The sequence below is a fragment of the Monopterus albus genome, unplaced genomic scaffold, assembly GCF_001952655.1.
Source record: "Monopterus albus unplaced genomic scaffold, M_albus_1.0 scaffold123.1, whole genome shotgun sequence".
Lineage (NCBI taxonomy): Eukaryota > Metazoa > Chordata > Actinopteri > Synbranchiformes > Synbranchidae > Monopterus > Monopterus albus.
Window position 1 is genome coordinate 779,184 of NW_018128003.1, and position 19,585 is coordinate 798,768.

A 19,585-nucleotide genomic window follows, 5' to 3' on the forward strand; every position below is an offset into this window, starting at 1 on the left:
CTGAATGTTTGCACTGAAGATATCAACCCTTTCTCCCCACAGTTACCTGAAAGACCTTTAGCTTTTCTCTTGTTACCTTCTTTCATACCCATCAAGCTCAGTAGTAACCTCAATTGTTCAAGTCAGCTTCTCTCACTTTAGGAAAAGTTGTGGGCTTATACACACAGTGGTTTCACTGTACTGTAATATACCAGTATATGGTGTACAAGTAACAAGTGCATGTGACAAATGTACATGTGCATTTTGTGGAAGAGATATTTGTGGAACTAATTCACTCTGTAATTATGGCAACCATGTTTGATTCAGAGGGAACACCTTACTGCAAAACAGGATGTCTCCTGATCATAGTGATAAGTGATAATATACAGCAAGGTATGCTGGTATGAAAATGAATAAAAAGGCCATTATTTTTAGCTCAGGAAACCTCAGTCTGTTGAACTATAGTAAGTATGATGGTGCTATTATTAACTGCAGGCAAACTAATTAATGACTTGGATCAAAATTAAGCTGTGTAAATGTGTGACAGGTGTCAATTTGACCCCAGTCAGAAATCAGAATCTGTTTGTTAGTCTGCTGGAAGTTACCAGCTAGGTTCCCAAAGATTTGTGGTTAAAATATTTGTTCGTTAGCAGGATGTCTCATGTGAACTGATTGTATTGTGCACCAGCGTAATGCTATGAGCCAAGATGCTGTCGTACAAAGAAATTTTGTTTGGAGCCGAGGGGCCCCGGGCCGCTGCGTGTGTACCCACCGCCATCATGGGCAACTTGGGAGGTTCAGTGTCTTGCCCAAAGACACCGACATGTGGACTGTATGTCACCAACCTTCCGGTTGGGAGATGACTGCTCTACCCACCGCACCACTGTGGCCCCCGAACGTTACCTAGGTGCACTTGTTCAAGTACTGTAGTTAAGTACAGTTTTGAGGCATTTCCATCTTATATACTTTTACTCCATTATTTTTCAGTGAGACTGTGTAATTTTTACTTCACTACATACACATGACAGCTGTAGTTACTAGTTACTTTGCAATTTCAGATAAGAAAATACAAAATATAAACCAAAAATAAGACTTATTAGTGAGTGAGGGGAATTCCACAAAGTATTCAGTAGTTTATAAAGTTCTTAAAATTAGCCCCACCTTTAACAACTGTAACATTAAATTGATGAACACTTAATGCATTGATAATTATAATTCAGTGATATTATATACATTACTCTGAAAAAGAGTCATTCTATATGTGTACTTTACCTTTGGTATTCGAAGTGCATTTTGCAGGATTTTACTAATGGAGCATTTCTACGTTGTGGTACTTTCACTTTAGTAAAAGTAAACAAGTAAAGTAAATAATTAAAAAGTAGATCATCTTGTTGATCTAAACCACCATTGTCCAAGCCCATTTAAGTAAACTAAACAGTGAAACAGAACTATCGGTAGCTTTATCAGTAGATTGGGATCAGTAGTGTTGTCTGTACAGTTAGATCAATGCTGTGAGACGGGACTAGTGGGAACCCTGAAACACCAGTGTTAAAGCACTACTTACCATTGATCTAAAAAAAAAAATAGAAACGCAGGCCGCAACTCTTAAGTTGATGTTCGCTATCCAGTCCACTGTGTCATCATCCACCTAATGCTGCTCCACTCAGCGTATATTGTACTTTCTAAAATTTGCGCTAATGGGCTTACCATAGGCTTACTGCATTGGCCTGTATTAGCTTATGTGTATATTGTCAGTGATATTCTTAGAGGCCTCTCTCAGCTCACTGTTGTTTTGCTGACAGCTTGTTAACCGTATCCTAAAAAAAGTCCTGTGTTGTTGAAACAGAGAGCTGAACCCACTCACAATAAATCTCTAAATAAAGAAAGCTGATGATGTGGAATACTTGCATCAGCTAAGAACAAACAACATAATTCCCTGTCTCCTATCTGAGTGCTGAGCGGACCCTTGTACCAAATGGTCGGTTGTTAAGACAGAGACTGCTTTGTATACATTTTTCCATGAAGTCCCAGCATGGGTCTAATGTTGAAACTAGATAGTTCATCCCTTTATTTCATTAGATAGGTTCTTCATTTTATATGGAGCTTTTTTCCTCAATATACAGTGGTGTGAAAAAGTGTTTGCCCCCTTACTGATTTCTTATCTTTTTGCATGTTTGTCACACTGTAATGTTTCAGATCGTCAAACAAATTTATATATTAGTCAAAGATAACACAAGTAAACACATCATGCAGTTTTTAAATGAAGGTTTTTATTATTAAGGGAAAACAAAATCCAAAACTATATAGCCCAGTGTGAACAAGTGTTTGCCCCCTAAACCTAAGAACTGGTTGGGCCACCCTTAGCAGCAACAACTGCAATCAAGCATTTTCGATAACTTGCCATGAGTCTTTTACAGCGCTGTGGAGGAATTTTGGCCCACTCATCTTGGCAGAATGGTTGTAAGTCAGCCACATTGGAGGGTTTTCGGGCATGAACCGCCTTTTTAAGGTCATGCCACAGCATCTCAATTGGATTGATCTCCTACCCTGCAGGAAAAATCTTTGGGCCTCTTGTTTGCACTTCCTCCTCCATGTTTGAAATTAAAGGCTCCGGCACCACAGCTTGTCCTTGGAAATGTTTATGGGTGAGCACATTAGGGAAAGTCAGAGCAGTTAGTAAGACTCTCTAGTCAAGTCAAGTATTTTCTCATGCAGAGTTAAACCTTATTTCCATAGAAATTGTCTCAGGAGGTTGATATGGAGAATTCTCCTGCTGTTAAAAACCCCCATGGGTCACACTACCTACATTGATGGCAGCATTAGCTCATGTTTTGCCCTATAACTCTTCAGCAGCTCCTGTGGAACTCAAATGCTGACTCATCCTTGTTTAATGTACAAGGTGTATTTGTTTCATTATTTTACCAGGTGTTTTTGTTTGGAGTAAAGCTAAGTTTAATTGGGCCTAATTAACATGCATTTGATCAAATGTTTTGACTCCCTTTTGTCCATCGCCAGCCAGGGCTGTACTCTTTCATAGTTTTGTTTGGCCTACATAGTTTTTTACCCTCTGCCATGGGTAATAAGATTAGAGCCCAGTGTAAGGCAGACACATCAAACCTAATGGGGCTATTTCTGTTTGTTCAGCTCCCTTTCATTTAGCTCTGGAGCAGCCAAACGCCCTGGGTTCAGGGACTGACTTTCTGTTGTGTCCCCTTAGCTAACAGGCTCTGAGGAGGCACATCTCCAGTCAATCTCCCCTGACACCACAGCAGAGTTCAGCTCTTCTTTTCTTATTTACCCCACCCCCTCCCACCCAGTGTTACACTGATAATATTCCATGACGTTTGGTGCTAATAGCATCACAGTTACTGCAACTGCACCTGCTTGAAAATACTTAAGACCTCTTGGTTCTGGGTGGTGCAATAGGAAGTTAATCTGTGATAGCGTTTTATTTCATGTATCATAATGAACCTCATAGAGGAAAAAAAGAATTAGTTTATAATAAAAGCAAAATTTAAAAAGTCAACATTGTCATCAAACAAAGAAAAATGGTCAGTGTACTTGTTTAAGCAGCTGCTGCATTTTGAAAATAAAATGTATGCCTTTCTTATGGTAATGGTATTGCTTTGATGAGATTCTATTGCATACATAGCTGGAGTGCCCTCATGACATTGAGTCACAGTCAATGAAGATAAACTCGATAGAATCACATTAGAGCTAACCATCAGTGCCACCAATGGATGCAGTCACATCAATCTGAGATGTGTTCATGCAGTATCTCAAAAAAAATCTATAGTGGGTGTGAGTGTGTGGGCTTTGAGTGGGTGTAATTGATTTCTTGTCCATTTTTACACTATTACTGTACAAAATGCAAACAAGAAAAGGTAAAGATCACCCTGGCTGCTGATGACAAACAAATGAGAAAAGAACCAACAGTGACCTGCTTTAACTAACAAACCTTTCTTGCACACATCAGTTTCTATCAGGGCAAAAATAAATGGATAGGTTGCACTACACTTTTTTGGGAAAACACTAAATATTCTTACATTTCAGCAGGTCTCCCAAAGAAATAAAACAAAAAATTCTGACATATCTTTAACAATAAACCTGAAAACATTCAGTTATACACACACGGGGGCATCTCTACAAGGCTTAACTAGGTTTGAATTAATTTTGTAGATTAAGTGTATATGAGTGTTCACTAAACAAGTTTTATTGTCAAGGTCAAAGGGTTTATTTGTCATATGCACAGTTAGGAAACGTGTTTCCCTGTACAACGAAATTCTTACTTTGCTGTCCACATGAATGCCGTATAATACAAGTGAAATATAAAGTGAAATATAAAGTAGATGAGCAGTAACACAAATCTAAATAGGCAGTAAAATCACAAATCTAAGGCACTTTAAAGCAGCAAGTGAAGGAAGCAAATAAAAATACAACAAGAACACAATATAATGCAGAGAGAATATATGCTACGTGGGAGCCGTGGAGTGTAAATACTCAGCAGTGAGTGTGCAATTGTGCATGTACAAAATGAGTATGTAAACAGTATATGAGGTAGATCCTGAGTCAGCTGTTTAGGAGTGTGATGGCAGAGGGAATGAAAGAGTTTTTCAGTCTAGAGGTCCTGCATTTCACACTTCTGAGCTTCCGACTAGAGGGTAAGGGATATGTGGTAGGGGTCTGTTATCTGTTAATAGATTTTTTTGTATTTGAGTGTGACAACTATGGAAATTTCCTTTCAGACTTATTTCTTGTCAGATCTACAGTAGCAGAAAAAGACATCTTGTACACCAAAACATGACCGTTTTCCTTGATACTGATTAACAACCTAGTGCACAATGTGTGGCTGATAAGATTTTTTATTTTGGATATGAAAATACAAGATTATATCACAGCAAGAATCCGATTTTGACTTCTTCTCAAAGTTCACGTCTTGCAATGTAACTTGGAGATCTTTTGCTCACAGTACAGTTAAAGTCAGAAGTTCACATAGACCTTAGTCAAATACACTTAAGCCCGAGTTTTCACAGCTCCTGACATTTAATCCTATAAACATTCCCAGTCTTAGGTCAGTTAGGATCACTACTTTATTTTAACAATAAGAAATGTCAGTATAATAGTAGAGAAAAAGATTTATTTCAGCATTTATTTCTCATCACATTCCCAGTGGGTCAGAAGTTCACATACACTTGTTCAGTATTTGGTAGCATTGCCTTTAAATTGTTCCACAGGCTTCTTCCAATAATTTGCTGGAATTTTAGCCCTTTCCTCCAGACAGAGCTGGTGGAACTGAGTCAGGTTTGGAGGCCTTCTTGCTCGCACAGACTTTTTCAGTTCAGCCGACAAATTTTCTATTGGACTGAGGTCAGGACTTTGTGACGGCCGCTCCAATATCTTGACTTTGTTGTCCTTCAGCCATTTTGCCACAACTCTGGAAGTCTGCTTGTGGTCACTGTCCATTTGGAAGATCCATTTCCGACAAAGCTTCAGCTTCCTGGCTGATGTCTTGAGATGTTGCTTCAATATATCCACATAACCTTCCCTCCTCATGATGCAATCTATTTGGTGAAGCGCCCCAGTGCCAAGGTACATTCATCTCTAGGAGACAGAGCGCGTGTCCTTCCTGAGCAGCGTGACGGCTGCATTGTCCTGTGGCGTTTATGCTTGTGTAGTATTGTTTGATCAGACGACCATGGTACATCCTAACCGACTTGCCAAAATGACAGTTTAACATGACATCTGTCAAGTGGTTACAATTAATAACTTCAACCTAACAGTGACATGCGGTGAGGTTGACAGCTGGTGAGGCACAGTCAGATTTACAAATACAAATGAACCGTTAACAGATTGTCTGTTAACAGACCATGCACTACAGTATATACACAGTATACTGTCGTGTAGTTGCTGGGATGAGTGTTTTGTTGTCTTTGCCGATTTGTAGATTCAAACATTGCGCCATTTCTAGGGTCGTTAAATATGGTTATGTGTGTGTCATGTGAGTAGTCGTCACTGTTGGTATGGGGCGGAGCTTAGGGGATTAAAGGTGAGCAAGGTTCTATAAACAAGCACGAAGAAGATTGTAGGTAGTGCAAGAATCTGTGGGCTCACTAGCGCCCTCTGCCTTGAGGCAAACGTACTGTTTGCCTCACCGAGTAACTTTTTTACTGGGTTTTATGGTTAATCTGCGAGCCTAAACACGTTACACAACTACATTTTATACATTATCCAGATTATGGCAAGGCAGAGCATATAATCAGAGTGTTTGAAAGCATTTTATTTGCGATATATAGAGGGACAGCGACACACTATTTGCATCGCATACAGTTTGTGAGGATTACACGATCCACCGAGAGGCACAGCCAAGTGCTGCCTCATCGGGCATCTCCTCCATGTATTTGAACGGGACATACAGAAATTCTGCTATTCTTTATTGAAAAAAATCCTTCAACATCGGATTCGAACAGCAAAAGGGCCTATAACACACACCAGCCGACAAAAATTAACATTTATTATATTTTATGGTTAACTTTACTTTCTTTTCAAGATTGACAGGGGAGGCTCTGCCTCACCTGTCTCCCCTGACCGCACGTCACTGCAACCTAAGTTTATGTAAACTTCTGACTTCAACTGCATATGGGAATGAACTTTTGCCTTTGAATACTCAAAAGGGATTGAAAACATAGCTTTGAAATTTTAAAGAAACACTTTTCCAGTGTCCTGGTCATTCCAAATAGTATACAAACATCACCACAGACAATTTCCTTATTGACTGTTTCCTCAGTAAAATAGAGCTCAAGTGAAAATAGTTTCTAGCAATGTCTGAAATTCATTTTTCAATGCTCTGGGTGCCACAATATAAGTTTCATTCACCTCTATTGTATTGGGATGATGGAAGAATTCGTGGACGTAAACCTAAAATCCTTACCACAGGGCTAGATATACTGTATATCTTTCTGTAACTTGAGAGAACTGACTCTTTAAATGTCATTGTTTTGGTTGTCCCTTCAATTATTCAGTTTTTTAACTTTTTCCTGGAGCCTTTGGTTACAGGTTCAGTAAATCTTAACTTAATGTATAATGTGTCCTTATGTCCTGAGACCTGTTTGCTGAGATGTTCATGGCTGACAATGCTGTATCTACAGTATATCTTATACACCTTCGAACAGTAGTTTACTATTTAGACCAGTGATTTACTGTTTAGGAAGTCATTTGTGCAGGCCCTTTGCTTGTCTTGTCTTGTCTCTCTATATTTCTGAGGCCAACAGAGGTACTGTTATCATTTGTTTGCAGATGAGCTGAGATGAACTGGGCTTTTTTCTCCTGGGTTGTTCAGACCAATACACTGACAGTTACACAGATTGAAATAGAGATTTGTGGTGGTGGGAGGCTGCAGTTATAAACCGAAATACAGACAGATCCCTGGGAGTGCAAGTCTTCAGGAATCATATTGGTAGAGGTCGGAAATAAGTTAATCAGGTTACAGTATGGATGAAGGTGTGTGTGAGTGCAAGTGTGTTTGTGTGTGTGTAGCTGTCCTGGGTTTTTAGATAAGCTTAGGGAAACACCAGGTCTTCACTCGGGGTGCAGTACCTGCCCTTATACTACGGCTAATCCGCTAAAACTGACCATTTCTGCTTACTTTTCCCAGTTGAGTCTGGTCACACAAAATAACACCAGGAGCCACAGAAACTACACATCTACATGTAACATGCCCAAAAAGCTTTAATCATTCTGTATCACAGGTCAAGTTCTGTGAATTTTAAATTCTTAAAGGAAAATAAAACAAATATAGAAATAAGATTAAATGCAACACACATTATTTCTATTCGATTTTTTATGCATACATTTAGTGTCAAAATTAAATGGAAAAACATGTTTGGGTGGAAATAGTTTGAATGGATTGTCTTCATTGTGACAAATAACAGGAACAAAAACTGATTGTACAGTTGATTGTTTTTCACTGTGACATTGATGATGTGCCTTCCTCTTAAAATGAAAAAGCTCTCTTTCGCTTGCTCTTGAAAACTGGCAGTGCTTTGTATTTAGATTTGGTAGGCTGCCCTTTACTGTGAAATGTAATGCATCCTTGCATTGTTTTTGTGTTGACAAAAGGTGACATCCAAAATTAATTTCACAATGAATAAATTCAGTTATTAGAGACATATGACTAAATATATACAGCATTTGGCATGTTTTTCATTTCATTTTGACTCTAAATACCTAAAAAGCTATTGCAAATAACAATGTGCAGTGTGTTTCTCTTTATTTCTATTTGATTCATTTTCATCTAGGCACTCCAAGTCTTCCATTCACTTCAGTGTCAAGTCATTACTATTAATGTTGCAGTGCTGATGAGAGCTAATGTGATGTGCGCTGAGGAGCATAATGCAAAAAAGTGACTTACTGATTGGAAGCAGTTTAGATAATCCTCATTTGTCTTTATTCAGCCTGCGATGATGTGAGCATTTGTGTGCATCTCTCGCTTGTGGTATTGGTGATCGCCGCTAGCTGAATTGGCTTTCACTCAGTGGCATTAAAGAGTAATTGGCTGTGTTTGTACCTCTGGAAATCAATCAGGTTCTCTTTGGGCACTCTGCGCCTCCGCCATGTTAAAACAAGGATGTAATGACAGGGAACGAATGAGCAACAATGTCTGTTTCTCCTCAGTTCTGTACATTGTAGAAAGAGCCATGGGGGAATGCAAAGAGGAAATCAGATAATCAGTAAGTAAGATAGATAAAGATGAGCTAGCAGTATGAGCCACTACCAGCAACCTACTGTAAGCTGCCATTGTAAAACTTTGCTGTTTTTTTTGTTTGTCTTCCCAGAAAACGTATGAGTTTAACAATCAATATGAAAGTTATGGGCATTTCCACAAGCACCTAAATACACTGGTACCTCTAGGTAAAAAAGTGGTAACAGGCCCATATTCTTCTCACTCATTATATAATGTGTCCTGTTAATGAGTCTTTGACACTTTAAGTGAAGGCCACATGTATTATATAGTATACAGACAGCCAATAAATGGTCACAGTGCACTCATGAAGTGAATTGTCATTAACTGAGTATTACCAAGATTTTGATTAGGCTTCCATTTAGTACAAGTTGGTCTACAAGTGTTTTTGTTGGTATACATAAAAAGTATTGCATTAAGTTTGTTGAAATACACTTATTTGGCGTCTAGTGGAGAGGTGAACTGAGAAGACCAACTGAGATGAGAGGATTAGAAACATTCTCATATGTGTCCATGAAATATAGGGTTGCTGGGTTTGTTTGTTAGGTTTTTTCTATAATAACAATAGTAGGGTTGGGACCTTAATATTTAAAGTGCCCTGAGATGATCTTTATTGTGATTGGTGCTATACAAATAAAATTGAAATTATGAGCTAATGAAAAGAGGGCAATACTGGAAAATATGGTAGTGCTGTGAGCTGCGTTCTCTCCATGACATTAGAAGTCTGAGTGTGGAGAAGAGCTTCACTGAGAGTTGGGGGTGGATTGACTCAGTCCACTGTGTAACACTGGCAGAGGTCTGCCAGAGTCACAGTGGGTGAAAGGTCAGTGAAGGACCTGTAATGAATTAGTCATTTCACTGGATAACAGTGTGTATGTGTGTGCGTACTGCTGATCCTCTGAGCCCCTTCTATGATTCGTCGTTCCACTTCTCAACATCTTTTCTGGGTGGCATCCATCACTGCCATCTGCACTATACTGACTGTATGTGTTCCAACACTGCCAGTCCTTGGCATCACTCCATTTTTTTGCCTTATTCCTCATATGGTTATTTATCCCTGCTTATTCCTGTTCAATTTCCTGACCGTTTCTGAGCTGTAGGGGATTGGGGTGGTAATCTCTCAAGCCAGGGGGCTTGCCAGTGTGGTGCACTGAATTGTCTATGGGCTAAAGTGCTCAAATATCCATTGGAATCAAGCCTGAAACCTCCCATCATCCCAGAAAAATGCATTTGCTCTAGCCTAATGGGAGTAATCAGAATCACAATCAGAATAGCATTATTGGCCAGGTGTTTTGAACACACAAGGTCTTTAGTACAGTGGCTCTCAATGTGCATGTAAAATGTTCTTCCATAAGGCAACTAGTAAACAAGCTAAGACTGAGAGAACAAGAAAAGAAAGAAAGGAATTTGCATTAGGAAAATAAAATACTTACTATATGTGTATATACACAGATGGATGTTTTTTTTTAGATAGATACAGTATATCCAAAGATATATTTACAGGTATTGCTCTGAGGGTTGTTGTTCTGTTGTACAGTCATCGGTTAAGTGTTCATCAGAGTGATGACCCAGGGGAAGAAACTGTCTTTGTGTCTGGTTGTTTTTGGCGTACAGTGACCTGTAACACCGTCCAGAGGGGAGGAAGTTAACAGTTTGTGTCCAGGGTGTGAGGAGTCAGCAGAAATCTTCTCTGCCCTCCTTTTGATCCGTGCGGTGTGCAGGTCCTCCATGGAGGGCAGGCTGGCACCGATGATTCTTTCTGCAGTCCTGACTGTCCGCTGGAGTCTGTTCCTGTCTTGTTTGGTTGCTGAGCCAAACCAGACAGTGATGGATGAGTAGAGAACAGGCTCAATGATTCCTCTGTAGAACTGTATCAGCGGTTTTTAGGGCAGGATGAACTTCCTGAGCTGGAACAGGAAGTACATCCTCTGCTGTGCCTTCCTGGTGATGGTACTTAAGATATGGGAGAGAGTGGAGCCCAAGAACTTGTAGGGCTCTACTCCTGAAACAGTGCTGCTGAGTATGATCAGGGGAGGGTCTTCCTAATGTTCACTGTCATCTCCACTGTTTTGAGCATGTTCAGCTCCAGGTTGGTGCGATCACACCACAGGGCCAGCTGTTCAACCTCCCCTCCGTAGGCCGACTCGTCACCGTGCCAGATGAGACCAATGACCATAGTGCCATCACCTTCAGTCATTGGTGTAAAGGGAGACCAACTGCAGGCAGACATAAATCCCTGGGGGGCACCTGTGCTTATTGTCCGGGTGCTGGATGTTGTTTTCCCCAGCCTCACCTGCTGCTTCCTGTCTGTCAGAAAGCTGCAGATCCATTGACAGGTGGGGGCAGGCATAGTGAGCTGGGTCATTTTAAGGTGGAGGATGTCCGGGATGATGGTCTGGAACACTGAGCTGAAGTCCACAAAGAGGACCCATGCATAGGTCCCTGGGGAGTTGAGGTGTTGCAGGATGTAATGCAGTGCCTAACTGGGATGATGGTGGAGCATTTGAAGCAGGAGGGGACTTCACAGAGCTCCAGTGATCTGGTGAAAATGGGGGCCAGCTGTTCAGCAGAAACTGCTGTGCTGGGTGAGAGTAAGAGAAGATGTGGAGTTCTGTTTTTCAAATTCACAATAAAACACATTCAGGTCATCTGCTGGTAGATTATTCAAACGTGGGGGCACAACACAGAGCAGCTCCAACCAAGAACATGACAGTTAGTGTGGTTAATGAGAAGCATATAAGGGTTCGTTGGCTGAAAACTGGTTTTTCAGCTTTCTGGTGGAGCTCCTCTTTGCTTCTTTGATCTCCCTTGTCAATATATTCCTGGCCTGTCTGTACAGGATCCTGTCCCCACTAAATACAGATTGCTGGCCCGTTGTTACAATTCTTATTCCCTATTTTCATGTTAGCTAAATTGTGATATATCATCAGATTGCTCAAGTCACTGTCAGATTTTCAATAACAGGTAATTTTCTCAGCTGTATATTTGTATGTTGTACCTTGTATCTTTTATTATGCATTTAAATATGTGACTGGACTTTAGGATACCAACATCTGCAAAAGATACTTCTTCTGAATACTTCTCTGAATTCAGGAAAAGATGGCTTGCACTTGAAGGGCCCTTTGCAGTGGGACAGACCCATTACAATATATTCAGTCTTGAACGGTAGACCTCCAAGGAGTCCCTGAATTAGGACACAGTTAAAATCTGAACACAGAAGGAACAGAGGTCATTTCCTATGTATTTTGGCTAGTAGGTGAAGATATGGCTGCAGTCATGTCTGGACATGAACAGACGCTCCTCCTCAGTCTTCCCTTCAGCCATCCCCAATGCGTTAATTACAACAGAGACGGCAGGGACTAATGATCATGTTCCTCAGGGTGGTAATGACACAGTTTTGACTGCAAGAACATCATTCATCTCCACTTAGCTCACACAGTGTCCTTGGCCTTTTAGACAGACCATACCCACATGTACAGTACATGTATGCACACACACTTAGATTAGTGAATAAGACAGCGGTGCTTTATGTCATTGAACTAAATTACTCTTACACATTTATTGAACTGACAGGGTCTTCTGAAAGACGAGATTATCCAGCATTGCACCAAATGCAACCATCTGTGATTTAAAAATACAGCTTTCAGTGCAAATCATTCTGCCCTGTCTAAATACACAGTATATCAAGTGATGAATGAAGGAAGGAACATTTTGGCTCTGTCATCTCTTTTTTTTTTTTTGATGAAATGAGATAAGATAGACCTTTAATTGTCATCTTATGGGAAAATTCACACTGTTACAGCAGCAAAGGGACAAACAGGTCCACAGTGTTCCTAGTCGCACATAAGTCACATTATTATTGATAGAAACAATGTAGCTATAATAATACTGATATAATAGGTAAACAAATACCAATAAGACAAATAAAAAATGCACCCTGTACACTGGGTATTCCCATTATACAGTCTGTGGGGTAGAAACCCAGTGTTTAGAATAAAAGTGACAGATGAGGTTATTGTAAGTATAAAGTATAAGCAGTGCAGCCATACTACTGGGTTTCTTGGGAGCAGTTCTGGTTGTAGGAAGTACCTGCAATGTTGTTCCGTCATGCAACTGGGATGAAGCAGTCTGTCACTGATGGAGCTGCCCAGTGCTGACAGAGTCTCATCCATGAGGTAGGAGTCCTTCTCAAGCAGGGATGTTAGCGTGGCTAACATCCTCCTGTCAGCCACCACCTGTACTATGTCAAGGAGACTTCCGAGGACAGAACTGACCTGTTGACCAGTTTGTCTAGTCTCTTCCTGTCTGCGGTACAGATACTGCTGCCCCAGCAGACCACTCCATGAAAGATGATAGTTTTGTAAAGACAGTTTGTGTGCCAAGACACAAAATTTATCCTGAAGTTTAGCTTTGTTCAGGGATTAGTTTTAGCTGTCAGAGTACATGTCAAGGATTTCCCTTGGAATAGCGTTTTTTTTTTTTTTTTTTTTTTTTTTTTTTTTTCCCCTCCCCTTTCCAAAAAACATGACCCTCCAGAGTATCAGCTCAGAGTACTTTATGACCCAGATGTTCTGCCAGGCTGCGTCACATTCACACCATATGTAGATGCTGACAATTATACCCACCAACAACTTTTCATTGTAAGTGTCACAGCATTAATTTAATACTCCAGTGCAACCAAGATGAGCTGTGACTTTTATAAGGAAGTAAGGTTTGTGCTCACTTCATGTCTAAAAATAAAAGATTCATACAGTACACAAGACTGAAAGTGAGTTAATTTAAATGACTGTTACTGTGATGAGTATGGAGTGTTTTTCTGTGAAAAATAATGACAAAGGGGCAGACTGCATTTTTTCAATCTTGTTTCCACATACTCATTGCATAAGCTGTAGAAAACCATCATGTCAGTCAATTGAAAATACCCCCAGAATAATTCTATAATGAAACACTGAATGAAAATCACTATCAAGTTGCATATCAGCTAAGGCTTGTGGACAAAATTGAATTCAGGAACATGAACTATGCATTTTAAAAAGAGAATCCGGCAATCGGGCGAAGGCAGGGTACACCCTGGACAGGTCGCCAATCCATTGCAGGGCTAACACATAGACCAACAACCACACACGCACGCACACACGTCTTTGGACTGCGGGAGGAAGCCGGAGTACCCGGAAAGAACCCACGCAAGCATGGGGAGAACATGCAAACTCCACACAGAAAGGTCCCGGGTGGGGCCCGAACCCGGAGCCAACGGTGCTAACCACTGCGCCACCGTGCTCCTCCAGGCACTTGGAATAGTTTGCATAGGGAAATTAAATTAAAAACTTGGTCTCACTGACTGAATTCATGGCTAATGCACCTCTCCACATTAAGATAGGTTTTGGAGCATATTTCTGCAACAAGAATATTTGAAGAAGTTGCATACTGTAGCTTTAAGCCTTCATACTGTACAGTGTATTATTGTACTGTATATGTGTTATGTTGGACTGTGTTGTCTGTAATCCTGCTGTCTTTGCAAGGCTTCCTTGAAAACGAGGCTGCTGAACTCAGTGGGATTTACCTGGTTAAACAAAGATTCAATGTGTTAGGCAAGTAGAAGCACCGTTTTCGTGCAGCTACAGTAAATCATCCAAAGGCTGACATTCTTCAGTCTTTTTGTCCCCTGTCCATCTTGATCATTTGGATATTGTGTCCTTTTCCAGCTGCATCTTTGAATATGGGCTGGAGTATTTTTATGTTCTTTTTCTGCCTATTATAAGTGCTTCATATCATCATTATCATTCCTTCTGCAGCATTTTTGTCCCGTTCTCCCTGTTTCCATGGTGTAGGTATACAGTTACTGTGTACATCTCTAATAGCCTGGGATGTTTTGGTGTCAAGTGCAGCAGCACCAAGTGCAGGATGTAAAAAATATTTCAACATGGATCTCAACTATGCCATTTCTTCAAAGGTGTTTTCAGTAGTCTCGTAGCAACAGTGAGAGGTTCACTAGTGCTTCTCAAAAAATATCTCCCGAATGCTCCCAGCTATAATACATATCCTCAAAGTACAAAGGACCTTGGCTCTCTGCACCTGTTGCCTAAAGCGTGCACGTCTCCTGTGGCTGTCTCTGAGAAGTGCAGTTTAGCCAGCGTGCAGCAGTTCAGGCTAGTGGCACATTAAGGGAAGAGTTCATTGATTTATTTAAGGCTTATACAATACAAAGCTGTGTGAGAAGCACTTTTATTATTTATAACTCAGCAAAATCTTTTGTTTCCTTTGTTGCATAGTCACGTCTGACACTGGAGTCAGTAGTACTACTTTCTGATAAGCTATAGCTAACCTTTAAAACACATTTGTCCCATATATTTGTTTCATTAGTAGTACATTTAAAATAAGATCAGTAACAAACCAGTAAAGAACATAACCAAGCTGTGAAAAATTCTTTTGGCTGGTGCTCAAGTACAGGTACAACATCAAGTTATGAACAACGTATTAACATAAAACTGCAAACTTGATGGCTTAGTTATTTGTGGAATAAGTCTCTATTGGATATGGGTTATTTATTTACAGATGTTACAAATGCATGGCCTTTGTTGTTGGCTTAATATGTATACAGCAAGTGCAGACAGCTTCAAATTGCTTAAAGTGAGAAACAACTTACTGAGAAGTAAACAACCCATAGTTCAAAATAATGGATTATTACCACTTTAAACAGCCTTATTGAAGGCTTGCCTCCCTTTTCTTTATAAATCACATTAAATATCATAGTGTATTTAACATCTTGCAGGCAGGGAAAACTGTGTAGTGCTATTGGTGGAATACAATTTGCTTTCCACCTGTGTTTTTGCAATACCGCTGTGTCTGGCTGCCTAGTGAGAGCTATCACCATCATCACCACCAGGGGTCTAATGAATGAATGAATGTTGTCCAGGGTCTTTTACAGTAAATGCCAGAACATGCTGTAGAAAGCGAGGCTAGGTATGCAACAGCACGTGTTGATCTTAGTGTTTGAATCTTGTTAGAGGAAGGTGGTCACAAGCGAAGAAACACAAATCTTCTGTTTATCTACACGCTTCCTCCCAAAAGGCTTTAAACATTGATTTTTGCAGGTCGGTTTATGGCTGAATTTGCATTACAAGTTGTGTTAATAAAGAGCAGCTGGTGGAGCTTTGGTTTGACTTAGTCCTGCACTGAGCGGAGAGGAACTGATGAATGACAGACATATCTGCCAAGTGTACAATGTACAGGCACACTTAACATTCATATTAGTGTTACATATTTCTGTATTATTTCAAAGACATTTTTAAATATTGAATTCTTTGTTTTTGTATGTTTTTTTTTTTTACTTCAGTGTGTACTTTTACACATGGAATTTTCCCAGTACATTACATTATATTCATCTGGCAGCATCTGCCAAATGTCTCTATAAGTACCATGGGTAGCAGTAACTTTGCCAGTTCATGAGCCATATGCCCTAGGTAGGTTATTTAACTCAGTGCCTCTCATAAATGTAGTAAATCTGTATCGATATGCCCCATAAAAGTGCTGCCATTTTGACTTTATTGAAATGCTATAAGTAACAAATGGATACAGTGCATTGTCAGTGCCATGACTGAATACCTAACAAAGTTAATATTGGCCTACTCTAATCAGGACCTCACCAAAATGCACACTAACAGAACTGACCAGTGAGTGTCTGCATGGCTGTGTGAGGAGGAGGTAGGCAGGCACAAGGACAGCTGCTCTGGGTTATTCATATGTTAGATTATTTATTGAGTTGGACAGCAGATAGAGTATCCTCTGTATGGGAGCTGCTGACTTCATTAAGTAGTGGTGTGTATCGATGTGATAAGGCTTTAGCCTGTCAGAGTGCAGCAGCAGGGTGTTGACACCCAGAACCATTAGCATAATGACAGGGCAAATAATATAGTTAGGCCATATGTTGTCCATCTGATTGGCCAACCTTAGGGTCAGTGATCAGATTGCCACAGTGAATAATGTGTTGAAAGGTTTGTGACACCCGTTTCTCTTGATGAAAAATGTTGCTGCACAGAGTGGGCAATCTACTTCACTGTTCAACTTCGAATGTCTAGTCTGAAACACACACATTGTTTGGCAGAAAGTTAAACATTATTTGTTTTAATTCTTTAACCTCGGCTACTTTTCCAAGAACATTTATTGACACAGGAACTGTACCTCAGGTTTGCCCAGAGGATCCATATTTTGTTTTGTAGGGTACAGTTCCTGCTGTGTCGTGGACACCACTTCCATTCGCTAGGAACTGCTGGGGATGAATTTGCTGCAGTGAGTATTACTAATTAACCAAGCACAAGTCTTATGACTGCATCATGTCAACAGTTTTCTTTACGGTCACCCAGACACAGCACTGGTTGGTATAAATATTTTCACATCCTTTCTAGTACCATGGTCACAGAATGATGGCCTTTTCTTGTAGCATACATAAATTGAGTCTCAATCAAACCCACTGCTATTGAACCTGTTATCAGTTGTAATGTCCCAGGTTCCTCAGGTGTGGTAGAAACACAAACCAGAATGCACAAAGGCTTCCTGGGGGTCCATATTGCACCAAATTTTAAAGTAATCACCTAAAATGCCAATTTGACACAGAAAGAATCTAGCTGGTGTGTTTGGGTTTGAGTCCAAGAACATCTTCCTGTGATGTGTCACTGCCATTTATTGTAATGAAGGATAATTGTCATAGTTCCAACAGTTCAGATCAAATGAGCTTTCATCACCTAGTGTGGTTTTACGATGTCAGTAATTCATTGTCTTTTCCTGCCTACTGTTATTCAGGGGTACACGGGGGTTAGGTGTTCAGAGCCAATTCCAGTATGCACTAGGCAGAAAGTAGAGCCTGAACCTTTTGGTTCTACTAGATTCAAGTCTTCATATATGAACAATCCACACTCCTCAATCCTTGCTTAACCTGAAAGACTTCTGGGTCAAGTGAGGATTAATGATGTCCCAAGACACTTATCTCCTCTGAGGAGCAAGGAGGATACAAAAGAACATCCTCACCGAAGTTTTTTTATGGGCTGACAATCCCCATTATCATAAATCAATTGGTGACTAGATGCTTCATGTGATAGATCAGAGGAACTGATGTCTCATGTCTCTAAAAATGCTTCCTTGATTCCTTTTTCCCTGTTTTTTTCCCATGCATCTTTTCCTTGCATCTTACATGGGTGGGACAAAGATGCAAGGAAAAAACACAAGTGAGCAAAACATAAGAGACTTTGGATGTACCCCATGAACCATTAAGCAGTGGGCTTCAGGGCCAGCACTGAAAATGTTCTGTGATATAGAAAAGCAAACATATTTCCAAATGCAATGAAAGGTTTGAATATGTAGTGTGATATTAACTCAGTCTATTTTTCCTGTAGACATTAAATTTTGTCATAGATGGAGCTCACTCTACCTTCTTGAATATTATTAATCTCCTGTGAAATGGAAACAAAAGTTTACCTTCCTGCTTTATGGCTTGAGACATGAGGTGCAGAGCAGCACCTGTAGAATTGCTCCCATTTTAACCAAATAGCATCTGTGGCTGTGATTGACAGAGGGTTATGCAGATTAATCACTGAAGGATGCTCACGTAATATTTCCTCAACTGAGAGGCTGCTTTGGCTGCGAACGGAGCAATCAGGCTATTAACCACTGGCAGAACTGTGCTGTAGCCGTCACCTACAGTACAGTGTATTCAGGCTCAGCTTCCGTCACACTGGAAATAGATCAGAGTTCACTCATAACCTTTTAGTATATGCAGCCTCCCTGTTTAGCTTTATTTACTGTAACCCATATTCCAGTCTCTTTCACAGTCTTCTTTACTTTTCATTCAGCTGTTATCAAAGGGAACATGCATTTTATCTCATTTGCAGACAAAAATGTTTAAATACAGTACTGTACAGTATATGGGCCATTCTGTGCCACAGTAATTTGGTTTGGTGTCACTGTGTGTCTGTACTCATCACAGTTTCCTGAGTGAACTCAGGCTCTGATATGATGTGTAGTTTATTTCCATATATATATATACATATATATACATATATACCATATTTACACTTGCTGCTGTCTCCCACTGAATAATGTAGCTGTCTCCTCTGACTGGAGGTCAGTCTTGCAGTCTTTCATATATTTGCTTGAGAATAATTCCCTGAGACCCCATTCCCACTCGGTTTTGAATAAAATATCAAATGCCTTTGACATGGAGACCCTCAATAATTCCATAATTAACCAATACCTGAGCAACTGAATACATGATTCAGTACTTTCAAAGCTCTCAATAAATCTAAAGTAAACAGCCTTTAGAACTGCACACACACAGTATCTGGCACTGTGCCGCATTGTAGAGATGACTTGGTGACTGTTTGAGAACAATATTAAAAAAGCTTGCATCATTTCCTGTTTCGCCAAAATAGTTTTATAACATTAGCAGTGATGAATTTGTTAAAAGATGCTTCTAACAGCCTTGTTTGTAGTACTTATTTTATTTGTAATCCAGCCAACAGGCGCTTATAGACATTGCAATAACAATAGTTTAGGTAGTACTGGACTGTGTACTGAGCTAGACTGGGAGATGTAAGCTACAGTATAATAAGTCATGTTTACAGAATATACACAAGTTTGTGTGTAAATATCCTGGCTTCCTAGACTTTTCTTATACTGGTATCAGAGAAGGTGTTGAGCATAAATCACGCCTTGCATGTTTGTAATAGAGAGCACATGTGGCGCCCGCTACAGAGAACGGAGAATGCAGGCGTTGCTGATTTTGGTGATAATTAATGAGAATTGTTATCAGTTGATTATATATGTTCACATTATCTTTACAGTTCTAATTAGAGAGGCTGTGAACAGTTGTTTCGCACC

General features: G+C 40.1%; 1 protein-coding gene across 2 annotated transcripts in view; it reads left to right on the forward strand.

The window, feature by feature from the left end:
* The window catches only part of LOC109967010 (protein kinase C-binding protein NELL1), a 273,478-nt gene that overhangs the window by 120,907 nt on the left and 132,986 nt on the right, over window positions 1–19,585 (forward strand). The window lies entirely within an intron of this gene.